Source organism: Lynx rufus, unplaced genomic scaffold (assembly GCF_022079265.1).
Source record: "Lynx rufus isolate CCGP_SWC_20201006 ecotype Redwood Valley unplaced genomic scaffold, mLynRuf1.p SCAF_4, whole genome shotgun sequence".
NCBI classification, from domain to species: Eukaryota; Metazoa; Chordata; class Mammalia; order Carnivora; family Felidae; genus Lynx; species Lynx rufus.
In genome coordinates, this window is record NW_025814856.1 from 30594104 (window position 1) to 30610934 (window position 16831).

The 16831-nt window shown below is 42.9% G+C and overlaps 1 protein-coding gene and 1 non-coding gene across 2 annotated transcripts in view; one reads left to right on the plus strand and one right to left on the minus strand.

Annotated features, from left to right (window-relative positions):
- Positions 1–16831, plus strand: part of SYNPR (synaptoporin) — a 312385-nt gene that overhangs the window by 273659 nt on the left and 21895 nt on the right. The gene's annotated exons all lie outside the window — the stretch shown is intronic.
- Positions 2413–2475, minus strand: LOC124525244 (small nucleolar RNA Z39). The gene has a single exon (XR_006965452.1). It is a non-coding gene; the product is annotated as a small nucleolar RNA Z39 (small nucleolar RNA).

The following is a 16831-nucleotide window of genomic DNA, read 5'->3' on the forward strand; positions in this document are numbered from 1 at the left end:
CAATTTTAGATGTTAACCTGGAAATTAACTCTTGTATTTCTCCCAGAAGACTTCAGGAGCTTTTATACTCATCCTGACTCCATCTCTAAGTAGGAAATTTAAGCCAGTTTGAATGTTTCCACGTAGCTCAGGGCATGAGTTTAAACTCCGGAGTACAAGTCATTTCGTGGGACTCCCGAAGTGGTAGAAAGTTGGGAAGGAAGCGGGCAAAGATATTTCCAATTCAATTAACAGCTATCCGCAATTTTTAAAAATAATTCATCCTCTGTTCGTTTCTCCTTCTAGTACCCTCAGACACTGTTGGCTTTTAGTTTTGTGTTTTACTCAAACTAAAGTTGATGTGGTATTTCCTTTTTGATTCCAAGACAAAGCTCTTTCTTGGATTCAAGAGTAATGATCTTGGCTGCTTAAGCTCTTGTAGTTCCCAGGCCCTGAGCTGGGCACCGGAGACACATAGGTCCTGGCCTCAGGCTATTTGCTTTACTCTTAGTAGCCTTGATCTCTCACGGAAGATAGTAAGGGGCCAGTGGTTATGAATTGAGGCTCCATACCCAGACTGCCTGGGCCCCAATCTTGGTACCAGCAGTCATCTGTGTAACTTCGGACAAGTTCTAGAACCCCTCCATGTTTCTGTTTCTTCACCTGTGAAATAGAGGTAACGGTGATTCCTAACCTCTTAAATTGTTGGTCAGATGAAATGAGTTAGGACACGTGAAGCTCTTACAAGAACGGCAGGTGCTCATTAATGCGAGCCATCGTTTTCATCAGCCTTATATTATTATCTACCCTGGTGTTTATTAAATCTCAATGCGTTGATCAGCTGCAAAACAAACCCACTGACTTTCTCATCTTTACAAATGCTTTGGAAGTCTTCCTGTTGCACTGTCAACACCAAACCCTCTTTTACATTGTTTCTTATTCTTTGTGTCTCCAAAGCATAAGCTGCTCTCGTTACAGACAAATGCAGTCGATTCTAAGGTGGGGTTTCACACTGTTTGGCCTTTATATCACTCCCTTCCCCCTCTCTTGGCTCTCCTACCCCCAGCCTGGCACTCAGATCTCATAATTCAGGGAAAAGGGGAGAAAGAACAGAACCCCATTAAACTAACCAGGCTTCAGAGAACTGGAGCTTGAATCCTTTCTCAGCTGGCAAGTCTGAAAATAGCAGGAGAGTGTGAAGAGCCCCATTGTGTAACAGGAAGAAACTTGAGGAAATTTGATTGTTTGGGGGCATCCAGCTGAGAAATGAGGTTCAGACTTTCACCCTCCTCCTATCATTTTTTGAAAGTGGTGAAATCTTGCCCACCCCACTCCACCCCCACAAAGGCAAAAATATCCCTACTATTTCCTAAGTTTATTTCTTGGATTCCAGAAAAAGCAGACACTCACAAAGAGGCGCAGCTTTGGATTCACTGGGGCTCTCAGCCATTTAAGGATGCCTTGCACTAACACCCACGGTTCATTAAACTTTCAAATAATTGGCACAAAGTCCAGAGCTTGAATTTTTTTTTTTTTTTGCAACCTCTGAGCTCCTTCTCCCTGCTGGGCATCTTCATTTCCATTGCTTATTAGTAGGACCCTAATCAAAGCGGCAGAGCCACACAAGGAAATGCTTCAAAATTTGCCCTGGGAACACAAAGGAAGTAACGCCAGATAAAAACTAGCTTGGATCCCTTGGCGGGGGTGGGTATTGAAAATACCTGAGAGGCTGGCCCAGCTGTGATTTCATCTTCACTACCTACTACCTACCTATCTGAGACCTATCACTTTGAATCTGCCTCCATGTGGTTCCGAAACGTCTAAGAAACCTTTGAATGATTCATTGGCTGTCTCAAGGAATAAACAACTGAACCTGAATTGTAATGAGTTTTATTGGTGGCCAGGTGGATTCACTAGCCAATTGGCTAGCCAAACTTATGGGCAGAAAAATAGGTCGAATTTGGCAACCTAGAAGTGACAAGGCTAAAAACAAATTATTACAGTGGAAAAATAACTTAGGAAAATTGCAGTTGAGCTAGAGAAAAGCAGGCTGAGATGTCTGGCGTTTTACCACGGTGCTTACTGCCACCCCAGTGTTGCTCTTGGAAATAGGAAAATGAAAATCCAAAAATGTCTATCAGCTTCTGGAGCACCCACTCTGTGTGCAAGACATATGGGGACTGCAGTAGCATGAAATACAGACTTTTATATTCATTATTATAAACTACTCTAGTTGCTTCCATTTGGATGGCTATATAATATTTCATTTTATAGAGATAATGTGAATTATTTAACCAATCTCTTATTGTTAGACTTTGAATTTTTCTCTCTCACAAGCAAGGCTAGAATAATCAGCCTTGCGCTCCAATCTTAACACATTTTAAATCATTTCTTTGGGATAAAAACCCAGAAATTTTCTTTTTTTTTTTTTTTTACATCCGAAAGCGTTTACAGTATCATGACTTTATTCATACTGATTTGCTTCATCATATGCAAAAAACCCAGAAATTTTCTTACTGAATTTTAAAGCAGAAATTTCTTTAAATCCGTGAAAAGCGTGTCCTTTAACAAATTACCTCTGAACTGAGTGAAAATTGGGATTCCAACCCTTGACTCTACCCTAGACCCTGCAATCGTATTGCTGTTGGAGAAAAGATCTCCCAAAGAGATCAGCAAAGAGAATTTTCTTCCCAGAGAGGAAAACAATAACGCAAAACTGCCCTGAGGATGCTGCCACTGACACACTGGCTTTGAAACTTGAGATACTAAAGGGACATCAGAAGTCGATTCAAGCCATATTTAAGTAGGCAGAAGCTGGGGCTTTAATTACCAAGGAGAAATCCCCAAGACAGGCATTAATCTGCATGGCAGCGTAAGCTTAGCCCCGTCTCCGGACTCCTCCTTTGGCAGGTATCCTTTCTCATGGAGGCTCAGTAGTGAAGTTTCAGGTCATTAATTACTCCTCAGGCCACAAACAGAAGGAAACAAAAATACAGAAATTCCATGACATGAGTTTTTAAAATAATGGAATGGCTTACAGGTTTCATCCTGGGGTTTCTCCAAAGGCTGACGTTCCGTATGTGGCAAGCCAGCGGCTGCTTGGGGAACCACAAGATCAGTAAGAGTCTGGCCGGCCCTGTCGGCTGCCCAGCAACCTCCTGAGCGCCTCTGCATAAATCTGGTGGCTCTTTTCAAACCCCCAAGTAAGCTGTTTCCCGCAACTTGCCTTGGCTCTTTTTCCCCCACTTGTTGTGTCAATTGTTGATCAAAGATTGAAAAAACCAACAGCAAACAACATGGGATTAATGTCCCTGTTTAGAAGATCCAGCTCTGGGGGAGCCCATTCTGGGCTTTATGAACCCCTCATGCCTTAGAGATCAGCACAGTTATGGGGAATGGGCTCAGGAAGGGGCTGCAGAAAGGTCAGAGTTGATTCATATTAGGTTCTAGGTATGGAGACTTTTTTTGAGAGAGAGCACAGACACACGCATGCTAGCAGAGAAGGGGCAGAGGGAGAGAGAGCAAATCTTCAGCAGGGTCCACGCTCAGCACAGAGCCCCATGTGGAGCTCCATCCCATGACCCCAGGATCGTTACCTGAGCTGAAACCGAGAGTCGGCTATTCAGCCAACTGAGCCACCCAGACACCCCCATATGTAGATTCTTAATGAAGGGGTCTCCTACCTCCTCTCTTCCATTTTTCTAGCCATCATTTCAAATATCTGTGGTTTGTGCAAATGAAGACTGGCTCCTCACTCCAGCATTCAAGGCCTCCAAAGCCGTGACCCCTTCACCTACTTTTCAGAGCTGTCTCCTTCCAATCCCTAATCCCTTGTTTTAGCCAAACTGGAGCCCTTACCATTCCCCCAAGATAGTTACTGCACCTCTGTCTGCCACTAGGAATGGTCTTTCTCCTCACCTCTCCCATCTCAGCCTATCAAAGTTAGACTCATCACCAAAGACTCCTCTCCAATGCCGTGTGTTCCATGAAATATTCCTTTACCTTTCAAATCTACTTCACCTTCCACACCTTTCATATTCCTGAAGATCTATGAATTCCTGCTTTTCAGACCTCCACGGCTCTGTGTGAAAAAGGTTTTGTGTATGAAAACCATTACTACCTTGTATTTTAGTTAGACGTGGTTTTATCTGATTCCCCGATTCATTATTAAATATCTGAAGGGTAAAGACTATTTCTAACACAGCTATAGTTCCCTAACATCGGTATTAAAAGTGAAATGGGGTGCCTGCGTGGCTCATTCAGTTGAGCATCTGACTCTTGATTTGGCTCAGGGCATGATCCCAGTCCCAGGGTCGCAGAATCAAGCCCTGTGTCAGACTCCATGCTGAGTGTGGGACCTGCTTGGGATTCTCTCTCTCTCTCTCTCTCTCTCTCTCTTTCTCTCGCTCTTCCACCCCCCATCCCTCTCCCCCACTCACGTGCTCTATTTCTAAAAAAAAAAAAGGGGGGGGGGAATGAATGACCTTTCACGCTAGACCTCAAGAATAGTGTCTGTTATAACCCTTCGCACATTTGTCGAATTCCCCCTTTGTGCCAGGAACTGAGGTCAGCACTAGCTGCACATAACAATTGTCTCCTCCAAGAGAAATATGAGAATTCCCAAAAGCTCCAGTTGGGGTGTCCGTAGCTCATGAACTAGAACTTCAGTCCCCACATGCATTTGACTTTCCATTTAGACCAATCATACATCTATCTGAGAGTTCCTCATGCAACCCTGTGTCCCAGGATAGCAAAGCAAGCAACATGGAAGCTATAGTTTAACTCAATGTCCTTCACTGTCCTTCCATTTCTACCTATTGAACCAGATGGCTCTAACAGGACTTCGTTTTCATCAAAATTCCACTTCTAACTATGGGGGTTTTTTTATATGTGCTCTTAACTATGTCTTTTGCTACAAGATTATTCAGAGCCTCCTCTCCTATCTTAAGCATTGTTCTTGCAACAAAGACTGATACCTGCTGACTTTGAGTAAGGCATTATGCTAGACACAGTTGCCTAAGCCTGCGTCTCTCCATCCTCTTTTGCCCTCTCATTTCATAGTTTATCTCTCCAAAACAGAAATACTTTCCTTCCCCAAAGCTCTGGAATTAGGGACAGAGGTCAGAAATTAAATGCTATCTCATCACTCTTGTCTAGAAATACAGAATCCTTATTGGTGTGTGAAAGTGGGAAATAGGAACCCATTTTTCCCATCTAAAGTTGAACAACAGCAAAGTAGAAGTGAAGGGATAGATTTAAATTAGAAAGACTATATTAAATCAGACCAAATCAAAGCCGATTTCACTGCAGGAAATGTATGCAGGAAAAGGTGTAATTATGAAAACTTGATATTCTGCTGCCTTTATGCATATTCACTTTATGAACTTCGACCTCCACAAGCCACCTAGGACTGCTTCCCCATTTTTAATAAGTATTGAGAATGAGGCATTTCCTGAAGGGATTAAAGGAGGGAGGAGGATTTTTTTTTTTTTTTTTTTAAGCTTAGCAGCAACATTAAAACAAAGGAACGACTATTCTTCTGGGTTTTGTGTGTGCTTTAAAAATCTCCAAATAAAATGAACCTTTGGGGAATCAGCAAAGAATTATGGCTTGGCAATTAGGGGGAACACTGATCCATCAGGGGGAAAAAAAAATCTCACTATTAATTGCAACTTCTAAATAACATCAGTGAGTCTCGTGTGCAGTTGCTGGGAATACTTACCTTGGGCAAAGGGGGTTTTCAGAGGGTTCCCAGAGGACTCAGTAACTTAAAGACCCGGGCTAACAGCTGGATCATGTTCCAGTCAATAGGACACCGCAGCGGTTAATGCAAAACCGTCCTGGAGAGGGGCAAGCTGGGAATTAGCTCAGACTGGCCCATTCATTCATTCTATGTGGCTGCCAGCCTCAGAACGATACTCCGTGGGGTTTTACCACACTTCAGGGAGCCTGTTAAGCAAGGGCATCAGGACTGTTGAGGGGCTGATTTTTGTATGCCATCTCTCCCACCCCCAAAATAAAAATCAATGCTGGGAACCCCTGAATTCCATCAGTCTTCACGGATGTAAAACTGCAGGTATAACCATGAGTGCTGTGAGCTGCTTCGAAATCGTTACTCCTTTTGTCCTCCATCTTACCAACGGGGGCCCAGGGAAGTTGTCATTTGCCCAAAGTCACACAGCCTGTTCCAGAAAGCTCCGTTATCATCCAGTTTGTCTGAGTCCACCAAGAAAGGCTGACATGAATCAGCCTCCTCATGCCCCTGTCTTCCCATTATTCCATGTCAGTCTGGTTCAGGGCAGAGGCTGTGTGAAAGGAACATGTGGGTAGTGCTGTGAATTTTCTTGTCTTCATTTACATCAAAACAATGGCTGGCTTGGGGACAGGATGCCTCCACTGAAGTTGAGATAGATTTAACTCTGTTTTGCAAAGAACATTCACTTCTGAGACGGACCAAATTTCAGCCTCCCAGGTGGGTGCATCAGTTAGTGAAGCCATTAGTTGAATGTCAAGGCTTTTTTTTTTTTTCTTTTCCCTCCTAGAATCAGGGCTCTGCTTTCCCTGCTGTGGATGATGAATCTAAAATATTTATGTGGCTTTATAATGACTATTTAGCATTTAAGGCACCTGATATTTGCCAAAGTGCTTGACAATCAGTATTTATTAACAGGAAAATAACTGCTAGAAAATCTGTGCTGTGATATTTAGGGAGCAGGTTCCTTTGTGGCCATAGGGTATTTCTGGGAACGATGTTGGGGCCTGTGATTCAGAGTGAAATTCTGAATTGGCCGACTTCTGCCTAAGACCTCATACTTGAACTTCCCCCTAGTTTGCTAGACTTTATTCCAATAATCCTGAAGGATAGCATGATATTATGCATTGCATTAATTCATTAAGCACTTATTAAGTGTCAAGTCAGAGTTCAGGATGAAAAATTAATAAGATTCTGTCCAAGTCTGGGTTAGGTGCTCCTCCCATGATGCCCTGTGTTTTGACTTAATTGATGCTTCTCCACATTGGGATGGCAGCTGGGTGGGGATAAAATCTGGCAATGTCTGGATACATTTTTGGTTGTCACTACTGGAGGGGGTGCTACTGGCATGTACTTGTAGAGACCCAGGATGGAGTTCAACATCCTGGAGCGCCCAGGCCAACAAAGAGTTATCTGGTCCAAAATGTCAATCAGTGCCAAGGTGGAGGAACTCTGTTGCAAGCCTTATTTCTCAGGTGTATAATTGTGTGAGTACATCTCAGCCTCTTCCCCGAAGATCTTATTTTGTAAGTTTCTTTATTTATTTTGAGAGAGAGAGAGAGAGTTCAGGCAAGGGGCTGAGAGGGAGAGAGAGAATCCCAAGCAGGCTCCTTGCTATCAGTTCAGAGCCAGATGCGGGGCTCGACTTCACGACTGTGAGATCATGACCTGAGCCAAGATCACGAGTCAGCGGCTTAACCACCTGAACCACCCAGGTGCCACTCCCCTTAAGATATTTGAGTGCAGATATCTTCTCATCGTATCCCAGCACCTAACACATACAATATAAAACTTAGTACGTGGTGTTCAAATGAATTAACAAAGACCGTATCCTATCCCTCTGGGAGCCTGAACCCATGATCTCTGGAATGGAGATGGGTAAACAGGCAATTTAGGGATAAAATGTGGTATGGTCTTCAAAGTACAGTCAGATAAGAACTACTTTGTATGACCTTATAGTTTGTCACCCAAACAGACATATTGTGAAACTGAATGTGAACACGGTCAAGTAATGAAGGCAGGACAACAGGTGAAACCCTGCAAATGGCCTGTCCTAAACAAACGAGGCACAGTTAGAGCCCACATGTTATACACATGAGCTAGGTGTTAGATGTATAGAGGAGTTCATGGGGAGTTGGAAAGTTTACATTGCTTGTTACGCTATAAAAAGTTCATAGAAATAGGGGCACTTGGGCGGTTCGGTTGGTTGAACATCCGACTTCGGCTCAGGTCACGATCTCACATTTTGTGGGTTCGAGCCCTGCTTCGGACTTTGTGCTGACAGAGGGGAGCCTGCTTCAGATTCTCTGTCCCCCTCTCTCTCGGCCCCTCCCCTGCTCATGCATGTGCACGCATTCTCTGTCTCAAAAATAAACATTAAAAAAAATTTAAGTTAATAGAAATTAATAAAACCTTGCTAGAGGCTTATTCTTCATTCCAGGCCCCCATTTCATGCCTGCTCTGAGGCCAACAGCTACCTCCTCTGCTTCTTAAATCTTCTTCCATCAGCCTCTCCAGCCTTCCAGATTTTCCTTCTTCCATGATCCCCTGCTCCCCTTTTTGATCACAAACGTAGCGCTGTCCCAGCCTGAATCTCCACACCCATTAGCCTTGCTCAGTCACCAAGCATTCCTCCCTGCACAGGAACCAGTTAGAAGTAGCAAATAAAAATAATCTTCCCCAGATAGAGTTCTCATGGCTCCGAGCTCCAGGTGAGGTCTCTGTAATGCTGTGGCTACAGACAGAAGAGCTAGGCTAACTCTCCCTGGGGTTGGGGGGAAAAGCTTTACCGAAGAGATAATATTCAAACACACTGTCTTCAGCTTATTCAAAGGAAATTTAATTGTGAATCCCTTGGAAACATGAGGGGACAAGTCTGGGCTTCATGTTTCCTGGGTGGGTAGAACTATTTCCAGCAACAAGCATACTTTGTCGGGAGGAGATAGAAGCAGGTCAGAAAGATCTTATGTAGAAACGTGTTAAAGAGTGAAGTGAATAACGAGTGTGGTTTGTGACTTCTCCAAGCCTAGGCTTTGGAAGAAAGACATTGAGGCTTCAAGTTAACTTCCTGTTTGTACTAAACTCTATTTCAGAGTTTGTTTAACATCTTTAGTGCAGTTATCATGAAAATAAACATCTACTTTGGTATAATCCAGTGTCATGGTTTTGTTATGAGTAAATATTAGGAACAATAAAGTTACTATCTCCAACTTTAGTGAAATAACTTGCTTTATTCTATAGTCCCCTCTGATACATAACTGCAACAGAGAAATACCGAACTGAAACTATAATATGCCGTGTCTTCCTAAACTAGATTAAGAAGATTCTCCTTGTCACAAGATCAACAGCATCCATCACCTTTATATAGATTGAGATTTCGCTACTTGGTATGAGTTTGATGTCAAGTGGACCTTTCAGACTAAAATGTTACTGGTATTTGATATTCTCCATTCCAGCTGGCTTTCTTCGAATACACGAAACAAACACCAGATGGTAATTTGTATAAGGATAAGGGAACTGGTGCTAATTTTAGAAAGTTCTTGGCCATTTCCCTCACCCAAAGTTAGGAAGGGAATTCTCAGTTGGAATGACTTTCCAAGTTTCAAGAAGCAGCTGTCTGATTTTCTTAAAACTGTGCCATCATTCTGCTTAACAGTATGTCAGGCCAGACCACAGTATTCCATGCATAGAAAAATCCGTCATCTAAATCTTCCTCCCAGTCATCGGTAAACACATCAACCGGGACAAAGGTGGGCCTCAGAAACCCATGACCCGGTGACCCACAGACACTCCCTTTCCTCATTCAGTCTACCCCTAACCACTGCCATGTTAAGGTAGTCAAACTGGTTGAACCAGTTTTTAATCTCTGGTCTGAACTGTCAGGTGGTAAATCTCACCAAAAAGGCTCACTGGCGAGAACTAAATGGAAGGTGTGCTGATGCAGAGACGGGGCAAAGCCAGGCCTGTTGGCAATTTGTGAAACAGACGGCCCTGCAAATATGATTCTCACACTCAGCTGTAAGGTAAACTGTGAACCGGGAAGCAACAGGTGGCCGGTAAAGGCAAGGCTTCAATGCTGTCTGCGTGTTTACATTTAGCTCTTAGAGACTGAAATCTTTCTAATTGAATTCAACAAACACTTACTGAGAAGTCATTATGTGCAAAACACTATGCTAAGCTCTGAGGTCCAGAGAAAGTTGAATTTTCGGGGGTCTTAGCTTAAGGGCTATTTGGCTCACTCTGCCAAGAGGGAAGAACAAACGGTTATATAAGAAGAGAGGAAGAACAAGGGATTGATTCCAACCATAGAAGCAGAATTTTTTTTTTTTTTTTTTTTTCCCCGAGGAGCAGAAGGTCTAATGTGAAAACAAAGGTTGATTCTCTATGGGCAAATATGGTAGGAAGCTTCTTCCGTGAGGAGAGAAATAGAGTGAGGTAGAGAACACAGAAGAGGTCAGAAGGAGGTGTGTTGCGGGTGTGTGTGAGTGTGGGTTGTTGGTGAGGGTCAGTGTGGATGTGTGTGGAGTGAGGGTGTTTGTGAGTATGGGTATATGTGAGTGAGGATATGTGTGGTGAGGTGTGTGAATGTGTGTGAGGGTGAGTATATTTAAAGCTGGAGGGTTTATAAGCGATGAATCATGGGAATCTACCCCCAAAACCAAGAGCACACTGTATACACTGTATGTTAGCCAACTTGACAATAAATTATATTTTAAAAAAAAAAAGCTGGAGGATTTAGTAGGCGGTGAGGCTATTAAAGGTAAGCCTAATTGTGGAGCATAGATTTATATTGTATAAAAGATCTCTGACCCCCCACCTCCTCCTTCCAAAAAAAAAAAAAAAAATGTTCCCAAGGTAGGATAACTTCTAAGACACTTATCTACACTATTGGAAGTTTTCCCTTGGACAAGGATACTAGCAAACCAGTGTTTTAAAAAGCTTATGTTAACAACTAGATAATATGGTAATGGAGGTAGGGGGCTGATTAGCAGACAATTGCAATATGTAAAGAGGAAGCGATGAGTCTTGTCAAACCCGAACTCTTTCTTGAGCACATACTACATACGTACTACATACTACATGTCGGGCATGAAACCCCAAGGGCTCTGCATGCATTATCCATTTCAAGTTCACAGAAAGCCTAGGAGCTAAGTGTTTTTGCTCTCATTTTAAGGGAGGCCCAAGGTAAGTAACATGGCAGGTGAACGGCTGAGCCAGAAGTGCGTCCACATCTTTCTGGTCCAGGGCCTGGGCTGGTAGTCACCACCTTACACTATCCCCAAGGACAGCAGAAGGGAAGCAGGAGGGAGAAGGAGCTAAACAAGGCTCCCCAGTATGAAATGAGCCAATACCTGCAGAAGGAAGAGTAGGGTTGGTGGCAGGGGGGGGACATGGAGTTCTTTTCAAACAAGTTAAATTGCAGGACTGTGGACATCCATGTATGGATAGTAGCAAAGAGATCGGTGCAGATCTGAAATTCAGAGAATATGAGAATGTGGAGAGGGACTAGGAATGAAAGGAGAAGCTATGACTTCAGAATTCCCGTATCTTAGGGCTAAATAAGGAAAGGGCTCTCAAAGAAGACCTCAGAACTTAAGGTAGCAGTGCTGACCATGAGAAGCTCTCCCTTCTAAAGGGTTTTGATATGAAAAAGTAGGAGATTTTCTTTAACTACCCCTAGCCAAAGAGAAGATTTTGAAATACCGTGGTACTTCCTACCATGAGTATAATTTTAATGGGGTACACAGAACCCACACATACATCTTGATGAGATAACCATCCACGAGTCTGACACACGTGCACCCCAGAACTTCCTGAGTTCAGGGGGGCAGGTCCACCAAGCCAGCATACTGAGCTGATAGAGTTTGATTGCTGGGTATCCCAGCATCATAGAGTTGGGTCCCCAGTAAATGGAACTGCCGTCTTCCCAGCCAGAAACCCGGGTGTTTTCTGTAGCACCTTCTCTCCACTTCTAAATCAAATCCCTCCCTAAGCACCATCAAATCTATCTCCTTATTATCTCTTGCTTGAATCCACTGCCATGCCCCTAAGGCAAACTCTTGTCACCTCTTGTTGACATTGTGACCATGACCTTTTCCTCCCCACATCCTTCCCCCAAGTCCAATCTCCCTGGAACAGTATATGTCGTACATTTGTTAGCCCACCCTATAAAGACTCTCTGACTTAAAAAGGTAAAGAACCACCCTTTGCGTCATTTCAAGCAAATTAATTAAAGTGTTCATTTCTCTAGACTGATAAACCCACCAGGCTCTCTCCCATCTCAGAGCCCTTGTGCCTGCTCTTCCTTCCACCTGGAAGGTTCTCCCTACATATGCACGTGGCTGGTTCCCTTATTTCCTTCAGGTCTTTACTCAAAACCTACCTTCTTAATAAGGTCTTCCTGGCCACCCTACCTAGAATTTCAGCACCCACTTCCCCATCATATCAGTTCCTATCCTTCTTTCCGGCATTAACTTTTCTCCATATCCCTTACCTACTACCCAAATCACTATGTAGGTCAGTTACTTACCTTGTTCATTGTCTGTCTTCTCCGTGGGAAAGTACATTCTGTAAAAATTTTTGTCTGCTTTTGTCCACCACTATATTCCTCGTGTCTAGAAGCACAGTTGAGAGATGGAAAATGAAGGAACAATCAATGATGTTTACTGATTTTTTTGTTGTTGTTGTTTGTTTCTTTCGGTGTTTTTTATTGTCCTGGATCATCTAGCAAATTTTCCTAGTTCTCGCTTGAAGTGCATAAGTAATTTCAAATTCTTTTTGAGGTTGGTTCCTTCTATCTAGCTATAAAAACAAACAAACAATAAACTTATCATCTGTCATTTTAAAGAAGAACACTCTGATATTTCTCCTTAGTTTTGAATGCCAAGCGTGGCGGGGGTGGGGTGCGGTGGAAGACTGTTCCATTTAAAAATTATTAAAAATGAATTATGAATTTTCATTTGAAAGGTCTTCCATGCGTGCTTATAAATAGTCATTAGATGACTCAATTGAGGTAGGAGCTCTTTAATGGCTAGGGTGAAATTAGTCCCACATCCATTTTGTATTTAAAAACAAAGAAGTTGGTGCATATTCGAAAAAGAAGCCTCTCTATTTCATTACTTTTTTATGAGCAAAACTCATCAAAACCTCTTTAGAATAAAACTCCATTTTGAGAAAGTCCCACTTACCTTGCAGAAAATATATGTGTATTGATGATTAGCAGGTGATTTAGCAAACCCAACAGTATCTCTGGGAAGGACTACATTTCTTTCCCAAATTCATGAAATTAAGTGCCCTAGGGCAACTAAAAAATATGACTCAAAAAAACACTTCACTAACTGTTCCTTGCTGGTAGCAATACAGATCCGAAGTAAGGCACTGCCTGTGGCGAGTGAAATGCAGGGTAGCTCTCAACGTGGAGAGAAAGAGCCACAAAAGCCAGGCACGTGGTGCAATACAAGTGCCTCCAAGGGAGAAACTCTGCTGATGCTTAGCCTCCAAAACGCTGAAGCATTAACCTAATGCAAAGGCCACCCTTTTAAATCAACCTAGAGTCAAAACTCGTTAGATTTAGTTACCACTCCACAGTCTCTGGTCCGGAAAAGCCAGTGGGTTGTCATTCTAGCCAATTGGATTGGTATCCAGCATACAGTCTCACTTCCAGAAAGGCTTCACCTCTGCCATCAGTGATCTGCTTCGGGAATTCATTCTTGATAAGTCAACCTCCTTGTTAGACGGTTCTGGCCTATGGTTGGTAGATCTAGAAGTAATCATTTCAACAGTTAATATTTATTGAGAATTTGCCATATGCCAGGCATGCAATGAGTGTTTCATGTATCTCATTTAATCCTCACAGAGTTGTGTGAGATAGGTATCATCCCTCAGTTTAGAGATGGGGGAACCAGGAGGGTTTAAGGATCTTGGCTGAGGTCACACAATGAGTGAGCGCTAAAGAATCCAGACCTGACTTCAGAACTGTAGCAATTAACCCCTGGACTCTACAGTCCCACTAAAGAATGAAAAACAGAGATGGGGAAATAGAGAAGTGATCTCCAAGGGGTGTATTTCTACCACTATTCTGAGTATGGTCAGAAAGCTATGTACTAAACCAGAAGAAAGACTCAGCCAGCCTCTATTCCAAATTGACTCTTCATAAATTTCTTCAAAGGAGCACCAGATAGAGAACCATTCTTTTGAGCCCTTTGAACAAGGTGGGGTTGGGGGAGTTGTCGCTGAAACAAAATCAAGCATAAAAACCTCGGCCATTCCAAGCCAACAGGATAGCAAAGCACGCTGTACGTGAACCTGACATGTGATCGTTCAATAGATGTGTTATAAAAAAAAGAAAAGGCAAAAACCAACAACACATGCATATGCATATACAAAAGATGTAAAGAAAAAATAAAAACACATTTCCAACTTGCAGCTGATCTGCTGCTGTCTCATCAAACAGCATCAGCAGAACAGTATGTTCTATCTCGGCTCCCTCGTGGTTCTCGCAGTGAGAGCAGCTCCCTGAACGGAAGCGATCCCAATGTTCAAAGATACGCGTTTTTCATATGTGGCTGTTAAACACAAGCCCACACAACCTCATGTATGCACAAAAGCAAGGACACCGCCCGCCTTGGGAGATGGAAAGGTTTATCACAGATTATTTCAGTTCTTGGTGATTTTCTCATTACAGAAAGCTCTAAGACCCCATCTCTGCTTGTGTATTCAACTCTCATATTTCCACCACATTTTAAAAGGTAATTGTGATTGCACGTGTGGATTTCTTTTTAACTTAAGCTACACACCATTACCTTAACAGGTACCATAATTTGGCTTTCACATTCTTTCAAAATCATCAAAACAAAGTACTTGCAAAATGTGTATTTCCCCGGTGTTTTCCAATGGGTTCAATACTGTTTGCCAAAGTGCATAAACAGAATGGGGATGGTTTGTAAAATATGGAACCAGGATGTTGCATTCTTACCTCCAGAATGGGGTGCAGCTTTTTTTTTGTGTTCTTAAAAAAATGCTTTCTGTTTGGCATCATTTTTGTAATAGTGGAAACCATTTCTAAAGAAAGGGGAACTTTTTTTTTTTTTTGGTGCCTCTTGTGGTTTGCCTCCCTCCCTCTCTGTTTGTAACTATTGTTTCCCCTTCCCTTCCCCCAGGGTCTTCTGGTAAGTTTCCCAAGGTCCACATAGGAGTGACAACATATGATATCTGTCCTTCCCTGACTGACTTACTCCATGTAGCATAATACCTTCCAGTACCATCCACGTTGCTGCAAATAGCAGGATTTCATTCTTTCTCATTGCCAAGTAATATGTCAACACTACCTAAAGCAATCTACACATTTAATGCAATCCCAATCAAAATCACACCGGCATTCTTCTCAAAGCTAGAACACACAATCCTAAAATGTGTATGGAACCACAAAAGACCCTGAATAGCCAAAGTAATATTGAAGAAGAAAAGGGGGAATAATATTATGAGCAGCACTTAACAGAGGGAGCTCTGCAAACTGGGGCAAGATTATTACAGCTTCAGCTACTTTGTGCACATTTGTGTGGACTCAGGGTCCTCTTTGTGACTAAGAATATCTTATGTAGAACCTTCCCTTCTTTAGTAACTAATTTCTTCCTCTCATCAACAGGATACAATATGGCATATTATGAGATCTCATTATTACAGATTCTAATATACCGCGGGTCAAATGGAGCCCACATAGGCTCACTTCTCAAGACCAGATTCTAATAATAATACGCAGTTGAGCTAAGTGCATATTATTGGACTTTTGTCTGATAATGTTAGTCCTAATCCCCTGAAACTCAGCTCCACAGGTTTCGGTAAGCTGCCAGTTCGGAAAAAAAGAAAGAAAAGAAAAAACAGCACATATGTGTTTCTTTTTTATTTGTAAAAGAGATTTTTATTCTATCTGCTTCTATCAGAAATGACAGTGGAATAGGTGCGGCAGTGATTATAAAAATTACATTGGACACCATCTCAGGGAGGCATCATCTCAGCAAAGCATTAACGATTGGGGGTCCAGGCTCTGAAGTCAAACTCTGTGTCCTGGCTTTACCACTTTCTACCTGGGTGACCTTGAGCCATTAATTTAACCTCTCTGTGCCTCTGTATCCTCACTTGTTAATTGATGGTAATAACAGGATCTACCTTATCACTGAGAATTAAATGCAGTTAATGGTTAGCACAGTGGCTGGTGTATAGAAATTACTCAAGAAATGCTAGAAGAGAGGAAGTTATCTTAAAATTGAATTGGCAAAATGAGACCTACCTATATGAAAATGAGGCAGAATGTCAGTGTACTCAAAACCGTGTGAGAGGGGTGCCTGGGTGGCTCAGTCGGCTGAGCGGCTGACTTCGGCTCAGGTCACGATCTCACGGTCCGTGAGTTCGAGCCCCGCGTCGGGCTCTGTGCTGACAGCTCAGAGCCTGGAGCCTGCTTCAGATTCTGTGTCTCCCTCTCTCTGACCCTCCCCCGCTCATGCTCTGTCTCTCTCTGTCTCAAAAATAAAAATAAACTTAAAAAAAAAAATGCGAGAAAGCTCATCCAGCTGGGGGCCGTGGAGGGCAGTGGATGCTGGAGCAGACTGGGAAGTTGTTTTTTTTTTTTTTTTTTTCAATATATATGAAGTTTATTGTCCAATTGGTTTCCATACAACACCCAGTGCTCATCCCAAAAGGTGCCCTCCTCAATACCCATCAGCCACCCTCCCCTCCCTCCCACCCCCCATCAACCCTCAGTTTGTTCTCAGTTTTTAAGAGTGGGAGAGAGCCAAAGCATAAGAGACCGGGAAGTTTTTAAAGAAGTTCCCTCGTAGACTACGACCCTGCATGTCACGATTTATTCATGGACCAACAGTCCTGTTAGAAATGCAGACTCTCAGATTGACTCCAGACCTACTGAGTCAGAATCTGCACAAGATCCTAGGAGATTTGTGGCACAGGAAGTCGAGAAGCCCCTGTCCTGGGACCCATCTCGCACCTCCAAGCTTTCAGGCCTATGGTTATCTCTTATCACTCACATCAGCACTCTTGAAAGAGTAACACTGGGGAGAGGGAGACTCTTTCCCCAAACACTCCCACTGC